The 19,920-nt window shown below is 36.5% G+C and overlaps 1 protein-coding gene across 5 annotated transcripts in view; it reads left to right on the plus strand.

The window, feature by feature from the left end:
- The window catches only part of Dh44-R2 (Diuretic hormone 44 receptor 2), a 185,091-nt gene that overhangs the window by 119,804 nt on the left and 45,367 nt on the right, over positions 1-19,920 (plus strand). The window contains exon 1 of one of the 5 annotated variants that reach the window (XM_089735133.1): positions 7,141-7,155. The exons of the other annotated variants lie outside the window; for them this stretch is intronic. The gene's annotated coding sequence lies outside the window, so the exon portion shown is untranslated. Of the gene's footprint in view, positions 1-7,140; positions 7,156-19,920 lie in introns of those variants that run through there. 5 annotated transcript variants of the gene reach the window in all.

Below are 19,920 nucleotides of genomic sequence, written 5' to 3' on the forward strand. Positions count from 1 at the left end.
ACATGAGTGTCAAATAAACACTAGGTTATATTTACATTAGGGGGAGGGTGATGGGACAAATGTGATAACTTTCCCCCCTTTGACTTTTCATGAGTTATGTCTCATGCGAGGTTCGGAGTGGGTTGTTGAGGGACAAGAGATTTTAGTCAGATCGACTCCGTCATACTCCGCCCTTCATCCCCAGTGGAGGGCGAAAGTCCGACGATTTCCTTATTACTCAAAAAAAAATGGTTATAATTACATTACCACAATAAATACATAGATACATAGATATACCTAGTCAGGTCATAAGTATTGTCACACAGTAGAAACTTTTCTTTTAGAATGCTGGCCACAAAAAAGTTTATTGAATTCGAACTTCGAATTGTTCATGAAAATAAAAATGTATACTTTTAGAATTTTACTCATTTTTAAATATGGAGTGGACGCTTAAAGAAGACAGTGTTGCAGTTATTGCGGTGCATCGTTGCGGTTACGCGCCAATTCAAATTTTTAACATACTGAAAAATTTGAATATAACCAAAAGATTCGTTTATCGTACCATCAAACGATACAATGAAGACTCTAGTGTAGATGACAGGTCAAGAAGTGGTCGCCCTCGGTCTGTTAGGACTCCAGCAGTGATAAAAGCTGTGAAGGCGCGAATTCAAAGAAATCCCAAACGTAAGCAGAAACTGTTGGCCCTTCAGATGGGGTTAAGCAGAACCACGGTGAAAAGGGTGTTAAATGAAGACTTAGGGCTTCGGGCATATCGAAGGAAAACAGGACATCGTTTGAATGCTCGTCTAATGGACCTGAGACTGAAGAGATGCCGCGCTTTGTTGAAGCGGTACGCGGGAAAAAAATATCGGGAAATAATTTTTTCGGATGAAAAAATTTTTACCGTAGAAGAGAGCTACAACAAACAAAATGATAAGGTGTACGCACACAGTAGTGAAGAAGCGAGCAACCGTATTCCGCGTGTCTAACGAGGTCATTTTCCATCCTCGCTCATGGTATGGTTGGGAGTTTCTTATTGGGGCTTAACAGAGGTACTTTTTTGTGAGAAAGGTGTAAAAACGAATGCAGTTGTGTATCAAAATACAGTCCTGACGAACCTTGTGGAACCTGTTTCTCATACCATGTTCAATAACAGGCACTGGGTATTCCAACAAGATTCGGCGCCAGCTCATAGAGCGAAGAGCACACAAGACTGGCTGGCGGCGCGTGAAATCGACTTCATCCGGCACGAAGACTGGCCCTCCTCCAGTCCAGATTTGAATCCGTTAGATTACAAGATATAGCAACACTTTTTTGGAGGAAAAGGCGTGCTCAAAGCCTCATCCCAATTTGGAGTCACTCAAGACATCCTTGATTAAGGCAGCCGCCGATATTGACATGGACCTCGTACGTGCTGCGATAGACGACTGGCCGCGCAGATTGAAGGCCTGTATTCAAAATCACGGAGGTCATTTTGAATAAACTTTAGTGTCATAAGAATCTATGTTTTGTTAAGTTCATTTTGGTATATGAATGGTTACATAATGAATAAACTTGTTTCAATTATTTGACATTAAACATGTGACAGAATTTATGACCTGACTAGGTATATCCATAATATTATAAGATATTAAGATACGTGGGACACATCAAAGAAAAAACAAAATTGTTATTTTTATTTAATTCCGAGCGTTTCCAAATTTATTTACCTTTTAAACCTTCTCTGGGCTTGCACAAATAATTCAAGACCAAAATTAGCCAAATCGGCCCAGCCGTTCTCGAGTTTTAGCGAGACTTACGAACAGCAATTCATTTTTATATATATAGATTTATTAAAAAATCAACTGTAGTAGTCGACAATGCTATGAAACAGAAGTACTCACATGAAATATTATAATAACAAAGAGATCCTCACGTTCTTTCGTAGCTCTTCGTATAACGCATAGTTTGTTTAGGCAAAACCTGTATTTCTCGTGTTAGTTTAGTGTCTATGTACACTTCACAAATTGCCAAACAAAGACCTGTAAAAATATTAAACTAACCATGTGTAAATAATAGGTAGATAAAACGCACATTCGAAGGATTTGATTTATTATTGTTCTATTTTATTTTAAATCTAACGGTTTTTGTGCTAAATCATTTAGCTAGAAAGGTTTTGTGTTTTAATCCTAACGTAGTGTAAATAATTACTAAGATAACAGCAATATTTATTGAGTCTCACAAACAAAACGTTCAGAATTTTTGATTGCAACTATTGATTTTATAGTGATTTTGAGAAAACATCTGAGAAAACAAATACAGGCAATTATTTATATTTACAAGGCCTCAAGATTAGGTTAGGATAGCAATAAGCTCGATGGCGCAATACAGCTTCGGAGAAGGTCTTTCTATCATTTATCAGGTCAACGACCATGATGACAATCAATGATTATACGTGTACTTTTTTTAATACGTATTATGGTATACGTACTATTTTATCTTTTATCTTATACCTTTAAACGAGCAATTCTTGTATATATATAATCTGAATCTCGGAAACGGCTACAACGGTTTTCATAAATTTTAGTATACACGAGATTTCGGGGGCGATAAATCGATCTAGCTACGATTTGTTTTCAGAAAATGTTGTTTTATTCGTGTTTTCAATAATCAACTCTTCCCGACATCTATTGTCGAATAAGAATACTATTTTTCTTAATTGAGGGCAACTAACCAAGATGGCGTTATCAAAAAAAAACAAGCAAAGCGCGGTCATCATCTAGTTACAATATTATGTGCATACGTGTCCTCTCGAAGAATGTCACAGCACACTTAACGTTAAGCGGCTACCGAATCTCAACGGAAAGCCAGACTTCAACCGTTTTACGAACTTTCAAACGTGAATGCCTCGAACAGTGTTACTGTGGAGGACGCAACCGATATGTGAACTCACATACCAATAGCAATTATATTCGATTAGACCCTAAAGTGATTGGTTAAAATGAATTAAACTCAGCAGACACAATGTATCACCCGTGTGTTTACTTTGTGCCTTTTGTGAGAACAGAACGTTCATTGATAATTGAATCCAACTCGAGCGAAATTACACAAAACGTAGCTTTTTAGTTAAAGCCATTCGCCAAGAAATGTTACAACAAATCAAACTGTTCAAAGAACCAATATCGCAACCCTTAGAAAGGTCTCTAAAGCACAGAGCAAAGTTCAATCGGGAAAATTTATTAGTAATTCAGCCACGTATTAGAAAACTAATACAAAAATTTCTTCAGCTATTGCAGAATTATCGTTATAAAATTTCTACTAAGATGTTTTTATTAGCTTGACCTGCTGTGAGTTTGTATCTGTCCATCTATTCAGCGTAATGCTTAACAATTCCAAGACGTCGGATTAACTGGAAAGCTTGCACACGTATTAATGACCTATGACGATACAGCCATTTTATTATATGGGCTTATTAGCAGGATCACCAGGCTTTCAAACATAGTTTACTAACATTGGCACCATGATTATGTTGTTATAAGCTAAGCTTTTATTTATTTGTGCTCTGAAACTTGTGGTAGGGCGTCTTGTGAGCACGCACGGGTAGGTACAACCACCCGGCCTGTTGTAGTCATGAAGCAATAATGCGTTTAGATTTCAATTACCTTTCAGCAGCCGTTATACAGTAAAAACTGAGACTTAGAACTCATGTCTCAAGGCGGTTCGTGGCATTTATGTTGTGGATGTCTATGGGCTCCGGTGATCGCTTAACACCAGGTAGACCGTGATCTCATTCACTCAATAAAACATTAAAAAATAAAAAAGGATGTAACTAATAGATAATGACTTTACCTCCAGTACTTTTTTTTCCTACCTATGCTGTTAGCCTTGAGAGGCTATTCCAGCGTAACCTTAACTAGTAGGTGAGCTCACGGGGCTCAAACCTGACGACGTTACTAACACGAACCCTAGCAAGAGCCCTGCTTCGCAGAATCTACCACCGGATCGGAAACGCGACCCACTGAGAAGATCCGGCGAGAAACTCAGTGAGCTGTGTCTGAGGGTTAATTTACTCGTCGAGCCCTTCGTCGCAAGCGACGGGTTCGACGAGAACGGTGACCGGGAAAAACACCAATAATACAATCCAGTAATAAAAAATTACAAACACATTTAATAAAATCTATGCTTAAATTTATTTAAAAATTAAAATATGTAATTAATTTTAGTACAGGGCTCGGCGCGTTCATTTCCTACGTTAAACATTAATGATTAAATAACTTCGAAATGACGGCACGGCATTCACAAATGAATGAAATGAAAAATCAACAGAACAGAAGCATTTAATTTAACATAAAACAATTCTGCCCCAGGAATCCGAAACGAAAGTATTTGTTTCGACTATCCACAATGGCGAATGAAATTTTTTCGCGCAAATGTAAATTTCTAGCATAATCTCGACCGCCGTGGCTCTGATTTTATTCGTGCCGCCTTAAATAAGAAGGCACTGGTATTTTTATTCGAAAACATCCATTAAAATCGTATTTATTTAGTAGATGGGCAAACGAACTTACTAATCGCGTTATCGGTATGTTTGATGCGAGTTTTTTAACGTTCTCGATAGCGTAAAAGTTAACTCAAATTTGTGTGCAGTTAGAACAGCGCCCCTAGCGACAAACATAGGCAAACGTAGGCACTGAGCACATAAACATCGCGAATCGAATGTCGCCGCCCACCGTGACACATTTTATCGAAGCTACAAATGTTATTCTATTACAGCTGTACCATTTTCGTGATTAAATACCTACATAATTAATAAACCTTTCCATTCCAATTATTATATTTATACGCAGAAAAAAAAATTACGACTGGTAAATGTTACACAGAGACCAACTTTCGAAATGCCAAACCTGGTGGTAGGACCTCTTGTGAGTCCTCACGGGTAGGTACCACCACCACCACCACGCCTATTTCTGCCGTGAAGCAGTAATGCGTTTCGGTTTGAAGGGTGGGGCAGCCGTTGTAACTATACTGAGACCTTAGAACTTATATTAGATGTGTGGCGCATTTACGTTGTAGATGTCTACAACGGGTCTGTAGATGGGATGGGATGTCTATGGGCTCCAGTAACCACTTAACACCAAGTGGGCTGTGAGCTCGTTCACACATCTAAGCAATAAAAATTAAAAAAAGAGTGAGACGTCCCCAAACTAGGGTCTTTCATGTATATTCCGTTTGCCTGAATCACATACGAGAAAAGGACAACAATAAATCGTACATTATTGATATGTGAATTAGATAAATAAAAAAAGAAAATAAAACCCTGACACGAAGATCAATTATCTCATAATAAACACTACCGAAGAATATAACTTAGAAACAGAAGGTGATCATTTCGAAACTTGTAAAACTTTTAAGCTTAGCTTTCGTGATGTTTATACATCGACGGTCGCTGTGTTCTCGGCACGAGCAACATTTTTGTAAGCACTAAATGAGAACAAAATTCAATTGTTCTATTCTCGGAAAACTTTCACGTACGTTATAATGCTTACAAAAGGGTTCACCTGAATAATGTGTAGGCTGCGTAGCACAAAACCCATTTAAGTAACACAAGTCAAAAGGCTAAAGGCCACATAGTTTGATATAAGACCCTTCTATTATACATTTGTGCTTTGGTACATTCAATTAATTATTATTTATCTTTATTTTTTATTGCTTAGATTGATGGATGATCTCACAGCCCACCTGGTGTTAAGTGGTTACTGGAACCCATAACATCTACAACGTAAGTGCGCCACCCATATTGAGATATAAGTTCTAAGGTCTCGGTATAATTACAACCGCTACCCTTCACACCGAAACAAATTACTGCTTCACGGCTGAAGTAGGCGGGGTGGTGGTATCTACCAGCCTGTGGGATCCGAACACCGTTGCATCGCTAGATACGAATGCACCGGACGCCTTATCCTTTAGGCCACGACGACGACTAATTAAATGTCGTAAAACTTGTTTACTATTAGCAAACGCAGCTTTACATGTTGCGACGTCCGATCAGTTAACCAATAGACGCTGGGTGAGCCGTGATCTGGTCTTCTCGCCTACAATAAAAAGAAAACGAATTTGAAAAACATAATTAAAATAATATTATGTACACAACATACAAAAACTGTTTCTTTTTATTGCATTGAAGGGTATGGCCGACTGGTGTTTAGTGGTTAGCTGAGCCCATAGATATTAATTACAATATGAATGCCATCAACTACTTTGCCGAAGCCTCAATTGTATTGCGTAAAGGCAGCCATTGAAATCGGAACACATGACTGCTTCGCGACCCGTGCAATCTCACAATGCGCTCTACTACTAAAAACGGTAGGCAGCGGCTTGGCTCTGCCCCTGGCATTGCTGAAGTCCATGGGCGACGGTAACCACTCACCATCAGGTGGGCCGTATGCTCGTCTGCCTACAAGGGCAATAAATAAAAAAATAAAAAAATCCTTCATGTCATTCCTGGACATGTGTTAAATCTGCATTTCCTAGGTAACATTTAAACTTGCGGGTTTTGGGCACCGATATGGTCGCATCGCTTGTTGAGAGAGCATTGGGCTTCTTACCCACCAGGCAATAATGACTTCAAAATGATTCAACGAAACATATTAATCTAAATCAAATTAAAGTTTATGAAGTTCATTCTTCATTCAAACATTATTCCAATCATAATCAAACATTATTGAGTTACATACAACCAGATATGTCATGCCATTTATCAAAGTCGGCCTGAGTTTACTCATGAGAAACGCAAGCCTGTAAGAAGGGTGAGGTCGTATAAAACGATCGAGCATACTCGGCGTCCAGACCGTTCCCGATAACTCGAAGCTGCACCTTGACGTTAAATGTAATTTATCGAGGGCTGCACGCCACAATCAATCTATTTACGGCCACAACTGGATAAGATTTTCAATAAGAAAATGTGCATTGATTATCAGCATTAAAAGCAGGAGTCACACCTTACACTTTAATTATGACGTCATGAGCTCGAGTGACTCGACAAAATGTAATCACTTAAATTAGTTTTTAATGTCTACGCAGTTTTTCTGTGTGTTATAACCACTTTAAAATTGAAAATCAGTATGATTAGCCACAGAGTGTTGAATCGAAAACTGAGACTCAACGATCTGCAGGTGTTGAGAGAACATGAACAAGACAGTAAGTGATATACAAATAATTAGAGATACAGAATAAAGAACCAGATGAAGAAAGAAAAACGACTGTGGTTAGAAATATGAGCTAACATTTCACTAATATGGAAGCTGATAAAGTCAATTTATTACGAGCATAATACGTATAATAGCCACAATAAAAATAATAAATGATCATATTTAAGACAAACATTCTGATATTAATTGTAAGTACTATTTTTGAGAGGTTTAATTTAGCAAGTTACCATTTGTCTTCAAAACCCATTTTAATACAAAATTATCCTTCGAGTCTGACTATTAAATCATTCTAAGTACATAACTTTACCCACTCTAACCGGCGCCATCTAGGCGGGCTTCGGACAGTCTGCCGACCGAGAGGGCTGGTGGTCGTGGCGCCGACGACCGCCAGTCCGACGTCCCGAGGGGGAGGGTGATGGGAGAGATGTGCTCCGCACTAAACGCTTCACCTTCCCCCCCTTTGCCTTGTCATGAGTTCTGTCTCATGCGAGGTTTGGACGTTGGTTGTTGAGCGACAGGAGGTTTTAGTCAGTTCGACTCTGACATACCCCGCCCAGTATCCCCAGAAAAGGGCGGAAATCCGGCGATTTCCTCGTGACCAAAAAAAAAAAAAGTACATAACTTTATCTCTAGATATCTATAATTATCGCAGTAGTTTAAAATATGAAAAAAATGAATATTTACAATTTTTTATCAGAATCAGACAGCCGTTAAACTATGCAATTGAGCCTTAGACTTCATGTCTCAAAATGAGTGACGGTATTCATATAGTTATGTCCATGGTCTCCGGTAATCATCACGTAACTAGGTGACTCAGGCGCTCCATCGCCCGTTTATGAATTAAGTTATAATGTCTTTTAGGTTAATCTGTCCATTCGTGCCCAAGGGATTGGTATGTCATTAATATGTTGTATATTGGTGATCATTTAAATAGTAATTTTGATGTACTTCATTATTCACTTCAGGATCGGCGTCATTTTTACTCTACAATATATGGTATTCTATATTAGTTTCAACTAGGAAAAATTATTTTGTTGAATTATAGCTGGCTACGATTTTTTAACAATGATCACTCAAGTGCAAAAAAAAAAAACGTCGTAGAGATGGATTTCTCATAATAACAAATTCAGCTATACCCTCTCAATATCGTGTTCAGCTGTACATTATCCGTTACACTACTATTTTGATAAATGTATTTTCAATGTGAAAGATAGTACTCATAATTTGCTAATAACTGAAACGTCTACATGTTAAGAGATACGCTACAGTAACTTCATTGCGCATCTATTAATAGTATCAAACTGAAAATAGCCTTCAACACTCTATAAACGGGGCTTTCTGAATAAAGCCTCGATAAATACCAGACTTACAAAATGTATCAATAGATTTTCATTGACGTGACAACGTCTTATAATTCGATGGAGCCGGCTGCACGCACGAAAACATGACTCATGCGGCGTTACCTCGCTCTGAGGCGTTGCATGAAGCGCAACGAGCGACAAAGAGGCACAATCGGCCTCCGCGTTCGGCAGCGTTCGACATCTGTCTCTCTCCTACTTGAGTGAGCGATGCATCCGCGTGGACAGTTGCTATACAAAAATGAAACCATTCCATCAGTATTTTCTTATGACGTTGTCACGTTCAACTATCGTCAGTAAACCGACTATACAGACAACCGATTTTTTATAAATAATTTACTTGTAAGAAATAATTGCGTACTTAAAGAATCTATATAGTTCGTCAAGTTATCCGCTAACACCAATCGCGTGAGATACAGGGACAATACATCAGTCTACACAACCAAAACCCCAGCTTCCCACGGGGTCAGATTACGTCACAATATAAGAACGGTAGAAGCACGGAAAATGATAAAGCTATTTTAGTCACGAATACGTCGATTTTTGCACACTAAAACCTCTTGTATTGTTTAAAAATGAAAACGTTAAAGTTAAACATAACCTAATCTATTCTAAGGAAACTTTTAAACTACTTACACAGAATTAGAGGAGGATTCGCTAATGTCCATGGCAGTGACAACTTACTATTTTACCTTAAACCAGTTTGCCTACCGTAGCAATGAAAAATCATATATATTTACGCCTGAACGACCATATAACTTACCGACACGTAACGAAAGTGCGTTTGTCTGACTTAGTGACCCAAATACTTTCAGATTTATCTCAAGACTCAGGCTTGTAAGTGGAATAAAGTACGCAGCCGATCTGCTTTCACCTTAGTGACGAGTGCCTACTTAGCTAAATTAATAAAAAACCTCCCATTTATCGATAAAGGGATAAAGAATACTATCCGACGATAATGTGGAATTTATACAATCAGTTTCTGTACATAGAATTACCGGTTAAAGACATCATTGGAACAGTAAGAAGCTAAAGAAACCAAATCTCCCAGCTCAATATTCCAGTCCATGATTTATACAAGAGAATGTCTCCTGTTTCATCTTTAGTGTCTGATACCTCTATTGCTAGCACATAACATCTTAGTCTAGGAATCTAGGCCATTTAGTCACGATTTTCCCAACCACATATTTATGTATGAAAGGATACAGCTAAACGTCAAATTTTCACCAAATAACAAAGTTCATAGATTGCAAACAAGCAAAAGCAAAAATGATATATTTGATTTCAATCGAAAGCAAAAGCTCTCGAGATGGTAAATATTATATTGAGAATATTATATAGTACATTATGAATATCACTTTAATTAATTATAAAGAAAGAAAAAAAAATTGATATTTTTTAATAAGAAATATATGTATATATATGAGTATAAAACGCCACACAAATGGCCTTTTTTACTCGGGTACTCAACACTGAGGAGTCATTTGTTAAAATCTTGATTCTTTCATAATTACTTGATAATATCCACTATACACTTGTGCTGTAATTAGAACCGAACGTTATATAGAACTCAATTGAAGACTCGACCTCATCTCTCAAGGTTGGTGATGGCATTTCGATTATGATGTCTATGAGGTCCATTACCACAGCAAATGATCTATGAGCTCATTCACCCAACTTCAATTTGAAAAGTTGAGTAATCAATATCCAAGCATACAAAAAAGCCCGCAATAATCAGAGTTTCTTTTTAGAGAGAGCAGAAGAAACAATCGATTCTTAATTTAATTCCGAAACCTTTTTGCGACGATGTTTCGTAAAAGGGAATCCATTCGTGTTTTTAATCTGATATGTTGAGAGACACAACCAAATAGAGCCCGTAGCGTACGTAATACAGCCTTCATCTAATAAATTCTACTCACACGAACAATATGGCAGGTGACATGTTTTTAAATTGAAAACGACGCGACGAAATATAAACTCGTAAAAATAAACTCTACGCTGCAATTATTTCAGTACCTTCTCCTGAATCCCTTCATTCCTATTGGTTACGGAGCGTGCTGTGTATCAGGTTTGATACTACCTTTTTCAAACGCAAAACAATCATGGGTTTTGGATTGAAAGACGAGAAACCGTCGACTTTAAGCTTCTACCGCAAGGTGAGCACGTTTTAGTATCCACTTAACCTCATCAGCCTCCTATCAACAGTAATACAAATGCTTTATTTACTTTGAGGACCTTTTTTTTTTAATTTGCCGTTTTGTGCCTAATGATTTTGTGATAGCTCTTCGGCTTCTATCAAGCGATATGATTTGACCCAATTTGATCATTAGCATCTCGTTCTTATTGCTGGAGTCTAATTTATTTTCCAGCACGATCGTTTACATTTGCTATTTTCGTCCAAAGACCGTGTGTAAATGAACGATAAAGATCCTTTTATACGAATATAGTTTTGTTCCTATTAAAAGTTATTTGTGTGTTGTGCTAATGTGGTTTTTGTGTGTGGAATTGATTGTTTCTGTGTTATAATTCCAGGAAACAGCTTACAAGACAAGAACAGCATTACGAAACCGTATACCCAAACTTTAATCGGAATTAGAACAAAGATAATAATCGAACCGAGAATCTAGTCCGACCTCGTTTTATCAATTGTTGACTATCTATGATATTCTGTGCCATAATAACATAGCTAATTCAGTTTTCACGTGCAGGATCATATTAAAAGAATTGGAGGAACACCTCCGATGTACGATTGGAGTTTTATTTGACTGCGATTGTCATCAAATATACAACAGATAAGGAGATAAATAAATGTATTTCTTCTAATAAAGAAAGTATAAATTTCGTATAAAAAAATAAATTTTAATAAATTTGATTGAAATTGAATCATTTGAAAAAAAAATATTTTATTGTAAAAAAAGCGTGGTGTGCATGGTACAAGTAGTTATAAATATTTTATGAACAGATATGAGTGGAAGGGTTATTTTGATAATATCCTGAAAAGCAACCCACGCTTTTTTTACAATAAAGTCATTTTTTTGCTACACTATTTTTAATTCAAATTTATTAAAATTTATTTTCTATTTTTTAGTTGAAGTTCAATTTTTACAATATTTTTTTTAATATTGAATTGTCATCATTCCTTTAAGTATAAGTAAGTATACCAAATTTCGAGTTAATCCGGCGTGTTGAAGGGGGTCAAAATCATGTTCAAATATTCCGTTACATACTAAGATACACACGTCTGAAGCTAATAAAAGCGTATTAAGAAAGTACACACTTTAATAATTCTTTTCATAAATAAATTCGATAAAAAATTAACAAAAATAATGTAATAATATGTGCTACTATCTGCCGTCAAATTCTGGTACACTCTTAATACGCAGTAAAATGAAAATGTTGACTAGAATTTTGTTAACTAGATTAACAAAATTCTAGTTAACATTTTTATACCGTACTAAATTTTAATACCGTATAAACTATTATATGTATATATGTATGTATTTGTATATGTATGTATATGTGATTGTGTATATATGTATGTATATACATTTTTTGTGTGATTTGTTGATTTCATTGCACCTACCACTATTCACTCTGCACTACCTTTGGTTGACTGGTAGAGAATGCCTTAGGCATTAAGTCCGCCAATGTAAATTTTACATGAAGTGTTATAAATAAATAAATAAATTAATCGTCACAATCGAATACAATTCAGTTTGATATCTAGCCTGTTTGATGTTGTTTGATAAGTAAATATGAATGAAAAAGAGAACGCTTTTAAGGCTCGATTTTACTGCCCATCAAATTGTACCAGTCTTGAAATGAAACCATTTTCTAAGCAGTAAACTCCAATAGCAAAAGCAGAAGCACTACAAAAATTTCGTTACTTAAAAACGAAACATTTACATACAAGCCAAATTACTTCGAATAATTAAGAAAACTTTAATCACCAATAAAAATAAACAAACCGTTTCGTAGGTATGCTCTCCTAAAAACACAAAGAGAACAAAATATTTTGTAATGGAACATAAATATGACCGGGTATTCCGTGTTAAGGGTAATTTACACGTGTAAAAATATTTCCGGATTGCCTCGAGCTGATAAACACAACTTAATGATTACATCAAACACTGAATGGAAATTTTGAACAAGCATTGTTTCTATTATCATAAAGGAATTATCCCTTTATTTATAATACTTATTCTTATAAGTGAAATACATTAGGTCGGGCGATGTTGGCGGCTTGAATCCCTGAGGCAAAAGATAGAACACGAAGAGGAACGTATTTCCTAACTAAAATGGCTTCTTATATAAGACGACTAGCGACCCGCTCCGGCTCCGCTCGGGTCTTTTACAAAAATTGTAACTATATTGTAACTATACTTGAGACCTTAGAACTTGTATCTCAAGATGGGTGGCGCTTTACGTTGTCGATGTCTATGGGCTCCAGTAACCACTTAACACCAGGTGGGCTGTGAGCTCGTCCACCCATCTAAGCAATAAAATAAAAAAAATTCAACGACTTCGTTTTATTTTTTTTAAATAAAAGAACACTTATTGCGGCATAACTATAATAGTTAGACATATGCTGTCGACACTTTATGTAAATAATAATGTGTTCTACAAAGTGGTAGTACATTATTTTTATTCTATCATCAATAGTTTTCGCAGGACACGCGATGTAAAGAATATTTTAGGCAATTTTTTTACACCTTGGTTTACATTATCTGAATTTTAGTAAGGATCCCTAATTTTTTCAAAACATATTATAGCCTATGTTACTCGAGAATAGTGTAGCTTCCAAACAGTGAAAGATTTTTTCAAATCGGTTCAGTAGTTTCGGAGCCTATTCAATACAAACAAACAAACAAATATTTCCTCTTTATAATATTAGTATAGATTTAATAACGTATTTCTTACAAAATACCCGAAGTTTTGATTAAGAAAGGAAAGAGACAAATTTCATTTAATATAACGTATATATCTAGTTAGTTCTACAAATTGTTTTCACTGTTACTTTATTCTAATATGCGGTTGCAGCATTTAAAACTGATTTAAAACAAGCTGATTGGCGATTATCCTCTTACTTCTCGACTTTAGCTTCCGTCATGGAAATAAAAAATCAGAAAAATTGAATACCCCGTTTTGGAATACAGAAGATTAAACAAAAAAGCCTAGAATTCAGATTCTAAAATATTCGTGTTCGCAACATTTAATCTATTCTGTATAAATGGAGATAAAAAAATTGGCATGATGTAGTACGAATGTTACAAGGGAAACATAAAGGCATGTTTGAAATTTTAAACCGAGTCTCGAAACGCTATCAACGTAACCAACAGTTCAAGCTAAAGGACAAAGCATACAATAGAAACCAGTATATCATGGTAAAGGAAATTTATAAATTAATAACATGCCCAAAAGGCTGATAATTAGATCCTCGTTCTGATGATTAATACTAATAAAATACAATCATTGTGAAAACCATCTCAAAATACAGTGCTGTGCATGTCGTAGAAAAAAATCCATTCCAATAAAATTATTTTTTAATCTCGGGCAAATATTACTAGGAACTTTTTCAGATTTCTTATTTATGTGAATAAAATGGCAAACATTTCAACAAGCTCACTTTTTCATCTATTTACTTATTAATTTGAAATTAATTGGCAGTTTACTACGTTATCAAAGCTATTACTACACCAAAGTAACATTGGAAAGTTTAACTGTATGAAGAAGTGGCCATTATAGCTTTAGTAAGACAAATTAGAACATAAAAGCTTCATTTTAAATCATTTTTATGAACTGCTAGAAAAGTCTGACCATACTTCGGTGACAATACTACAGATGACTGGTATAACGACATAGAGTTTGTTGAACTATATGACAAATTCTAAAATGAATCAATTTTTTGAGCTTTGTATAATTTCAATTTATGGTAATTGATGACTCCTGAAACCTTTTATAAAATTCCCAAAGTAGTAATTCAAAGACCAGACAAATAAAAACATTCGTATCATAGACGTTTTGAACAGATTAGTAAAATTAATGTAATTAAATCTTGATTTCTTGTTCAGGAAGCCGCAATTCCATAGATTATGCCTGATAAACCTTTAAGGGGTATTATTGAAGTCGAAATTTCAAGCGATGTTCAGTATCGGAGTCACATGGAACGTTGGCTTCTAATATTCTATTTTTTTTCCCTACCTGAGCTGAGAGCCTTTAGTGGCTATATCAGTGTAACCTTAACTAGTAGGTGAGCTCACAGGGCTCAAACCTGACGACGTTGCTAACACGAACCCTAGCAAAAGCCGTGCTTCGCAGAATCTACCACCGGATCGGAAACGCGACCCACTGAGAAGATCCGGCGAGAAACTCAGTGGGCTGTGTCTGAGGGTTAATTTACTCGTCGAGCCCTTCGTCGCAAGCGACGGGTTCGGCAAGGACGATGACCGATGCTTGAGGTACCTAGAAGCACCGTTAATGGATCGGGAGGATCCGAGATGACGTGTTTGGGGCGACGTCGACTACTTTCCATTCTGTCCGCAGGATCGGGAATGTAGTTACCGGCGGCCACGATGAGAGGGTCCTCGTGTTGTGCCGCTTTATCGAAATGAAATATTCTGAGATTCCCCAACAGTGCAAAACGTTATTGCAAGTAAGAACAAAGACATATTACTTAAACACTTACAAAGCACAACTCCAACCTCGCACGGAGTACTGCTTCCATCTCTGGTTCCGAGCTCCAAGCATCAGTTACTTCTATCTGGCTCCATAGAGAAGAGAGCACCTTTCGAACTGTTGATAATCCCGATCTTACTGACCTTTCGGAATCTCTGGGTCTACAAAAGGACTTAATAGATAGAAATAGATTTGGTTCCTTTTGTGTTTTTGCCGTATTTTCCATATGGAGTCTCTGACAAACGCTTTGAGATGATTCGTCATCACCATCTCATTTACAGACGGCGATTGCTTATCACCTTTTAGGCCATTAGCTCATCTACCTTTTATGACAATAAAAAATATCACTTATTAATAATCTGTTACTGCTGCCCATAGACTGGCTCCTAAATACAAAACCTTCAACTTATTGTTACACACCCTTCCAAAGCTTAGTCTAAAGATAGATAATCTTTAGTACTTTGCTTTCGTGTTCTTAATATTTATCTTATCAATTCGCCTGGCGTCTTTTGTTTCGAAAAGCTCAATTTTAAACTAAGCTTTCTGTTCTGAAGTAAAATAATTGACAACACAGATAATAATACGGTAAGATAGAGTTGAATAACTTTCACGACACAACCAGATCTAATTTACATAAAAAAATACATAAGCAGAAACCATAGATTTATGCATCGATACTATTGAAAGCTTTCATTATTTCTCAAATAGAAGTATATAGACAAATATAAAAATAGACTTAAACCGTCTTAGAATAAAGCTAGAAATCAAAAACAAAGATGCAATTATTAAGAATTTTCTATTTCATTACCACGCTCAATGGTAATCGCTCAATGATTTCGTTGACAATGTTTGATTAAATTATCTAATATATTCATCATTTTAAATATTAATGAAGAATAATACATTATTTTACTTACAACAGTGTACAATCGATAATAAAACTCTACAATAAGATTGTAATCAAAATTGAAAATTAGAATTTCACAACATTTCGGATCTCTATACTTGTGACTATAAATTCAGGTTTCATTTCATTTCATTGCAAAACGTAACTGATTTTCACGTTGTGTCTAATGTTGTGTGTGTGCAAGTCTATTTGCTTTTGTAATCGTGTTGAAATTCACTAGAGAGTCATGTCTTTATCGAGGCCACTAAATAGACGGTCAAATAAAAAATGCCAAATTCACGTTAAAGAAAACAAAAGCAGTAAACAAATAATTCATTATACGAGATCCACATTCTTCGTCAAATTAATTTTATCACTCCATGAATCCTGACATCACAGTGTACCTCCATGGAGCCCCTTTTATCATGGGATCTAAACGGGTTTTCGTCAGATCGCTGTTTCGTCGTAACGACCGAAAATCACAACTTATCTAATATAAATAAAAATGAATTGCTGTTCGTTAGTCTCGCTAAAACTCTAGAACGGCTCGACCGATTTGGCTAATTTTGGTCTTCAATTATTTATGGAAGTCCAGAGAAGGTTCAAAAGTTAGATAAATATGAAAATGCTCGGAATTAAATAAAAATAACAATTTTGTTTTTCCTTTGATGTGTCCCCCGTAGGACAGATTCCTTTTGTTTGTTTTAAGTTTATTTTATACAAAAGCTTAGGTATTTTATTTATCGATTGAGGCCCTACGAAGCCTGCCGGGCCAGCTAGTCAAATATAAATATGCAAACAAGATAATCGTAAAAGTTATCACGTAAATGTTACCACGTGTGAAAAAATTACATTTTATGATATTGCGAAGTTTATATTCTATCCGCTTTCATTTAACTGAGTATGCAAGTAAAGTGTAAAGTTACCAAGTGAAACGCGACCGTGTTATTTCAATAATCAAAACAGTTAAAATAGTATAATATAAGAAATCCTTATTAAATCTTTTAGTAGTTCAGAGACTGGTGGTGACTTTGACTGGTAGTAGAACCTCTTGTGAGTCCGCACGGGTAGGTACCACCACCCCACCTATCTCTGCCGTGAAGCAGTAATGCGTTTCGGTTTAAAGGGTGGGGTAGCCGTTGTAACTATACTGAGATCTTAGAACTTATATCTCAAGGTGGGTGGCGCATTTACGTTGTAGATGTCTATGAGCTCCAGTAACCACTTAACACCAGGTGGGCTGTGAGCTCGTCCACCCATCTAAGCAATTATAAAAAGATGTAATCTGAAATGACATCTAACGACTTACAAATAACAATATATACACAAAATATGTATACATTATATTGAGGCAACAATACAAAAACGAACAACATTGGAAATATTAATGCGGCTAATAATAGTCCTATACATTATGGGCCTTTGTGAGGTAATCTGTGTCCGAAGTAAACTGAATTGAGCTTTTATCTCGACTCTCAGCAATAAATAACTTGTTTTTTTTTCTATTTAATAATATTTTTATAATTTTTGGTGATATTAATAATATATCAATACCAAGTTAATTTAATTGAGGCAAACGACAATCTTATCATAACCACGCGAATATGTAATTCTAAATTAGTCACTGTATCACGATCTTCAGTCAGAAGTACAGCTTACTTCAAATCTATGATCGAAATATTAAAATTTAATTAAATTTAATTATGAATACAATAATCAATCAATTACAGAATAACAATCAGTTTATTGATTAAATCAATTGATTGTCAAGTATAGTCTGATATATAATGTTATAATTTATTATATACTAGCGACCCGTCCTCCCTTTGCTTCAAAAACATTAAATTTTATTATTGATAGCTGAGTCTGGCGATGTTAACCGCGGTTATTATCGTACCGCGGGTGACGCCGCGGGGCGATGCTAGTCTAAAAAAAGTAGCCTAAGTTACTCCTTATATAATCAGCTATCAGTGAAAGTCTCGTCAAAATCGGTCCAGCCATTCCAAAGATTAGCCGGAACAAACAGACAGACAGACAAAAGTTTATAAAAAATGTTATTTTGATGTTTTTACTGTATCTATATTCATTCATATGCATGTAGTAAGAAGCGATTATTTCAATATTACAAACATACACTCCAATTTTATTATGATGTATAGATTAATAATCTATATTTGATTTTAACAAAAACGTTTGGCTTGCCAACAAATATATGATGTTTCCTTGTCAGCTTCAAACGGTTTCTATCATCTATATACTCTTGGGTCAACCGATGTTGCCTAATCTGCCTGCTCATTGGAAAAGAATGCAATGCCTCCTGAAACTCCTAGGCGATACCAATTACCATCATACCGACGCACTTGTACCCCTTTTCATTAATTAGTTGACTTATTTCTCTTCATATTTTCAGTTCCGTTTTGTGAACCTACATGTCTTGACATCGCCACGCTTATTATATCTAAAGAAAAGCAATTACACATTCTCAAAGGTTCGAATTAAAGGTTCGATAGGTTCGATATTTAAATCGAAACTCTTCTAATACCCTTTAATTCTAAAATACCACAGAGAATCGTAGAAAGCCAACCGATTGAATAGCTTAAAAAAATATAATTAAAAATATCTAGAATAGAGCATTAATTAAATACTTTGTAAGCGAAGGATTTTTATTAACATAATATTGTATATTTCATTTAAGAATTTTACATTATTATTTTATTAAATGGAGAAGAAAAATTGTGTAATTTTTTTTTTCATTATTACATTGACCCACGCATCCGTAGTAATTCATGAATCTTTATTGTAAATACCTACGGACGACCTGTCCCGCGGGCATACGCAATACCGTAGGATCATCGTTTGTGTTATACCGTTTTAGAATTTCAATGAATAAACTTTTAGGAAAAGTATAAATCAAAGGATGGAAACAAAATTAAATTGTGAATTTTCAACGCCCCATTGCTTAGATGGATGGACGAGCTCACAGCCCACCTGGTGTTAAGTGGTTACTGGAGCCCATAGACATCTACAACGTAAATGCGCCACCCTTTTTTTTTTTTTTTTTTGGTGGGAAATCCTCATGGACTACCTCCGCCTGGGGAAAAGCGGAGGGGCGTGCCGGACTCCTACCGGCTAAAACCACCCCGGTGTCCACCCCCACGTGCGCGCAGGGCCGCGGGAATCCAAATTCTTCCGCAGCCCCACACCAGTGCTGGCCCGGTCTGTCCAGGCCTCGTCTCCTGCACGGAGTAGTGAGGCGTTCAGCTACTCCGTGCATCGCCTCAGAGGCACGCGCCGACACCCGCATGCGCCTCCGTCTCAGGTCCATCGAATAGGGGGCGAGGGCTTTCCCAAGTCCCTCGCCCCTGGACCCATTCATGGGGGGCGGAAAAGGGCGTTGTCCGCCCTTGTCCTGCGCCCGGTGCGCCTTCTGCGGCCGGGGAAGGGAGTCGAGATCTCCCTCTCCCGTTCTGCAGTTTCCTTCTGCGACAAATGCGCCACCCACCTCAAGATATAAGTTCTAAGGTCTCAGTATAGTTACAACGGCTACCCCACCCTTCGAACCGAAACGCATTACTGCTTCACGGCGGAAATAGGCGGGGTGGTGGTACCTACCCGTGCGGACTCACAAGAGATCCTACCACCAGTGATTACGCAAATTACAATTTTGCGGGTTTGGTTTTTATTACACGATGTTATTCCTTCACCGTGGAAGTCAATCGTGAACATTTGTTGAGTACGTATTTCACTAGAAAAAATGGTACCCGCCAGCAGGATTCGAACACCGGTGCATCGAATATACGAACATACGAATGCACCGGACGTCTTATCCTTTAGG

Source organism: Bombyx mandarina, chromosome 19, assembly GCF_030267445.1.
Source record: "Bombyx mandarina strain Sakado chromosome 19, ASM3026744v2".
Taxonomy (NCBI): Eukaryota; Metazoa; Arthropoda; class Insecta; order Lepidoptera; family Bombycidae; genus Bombyx; species Bombyx mandarina.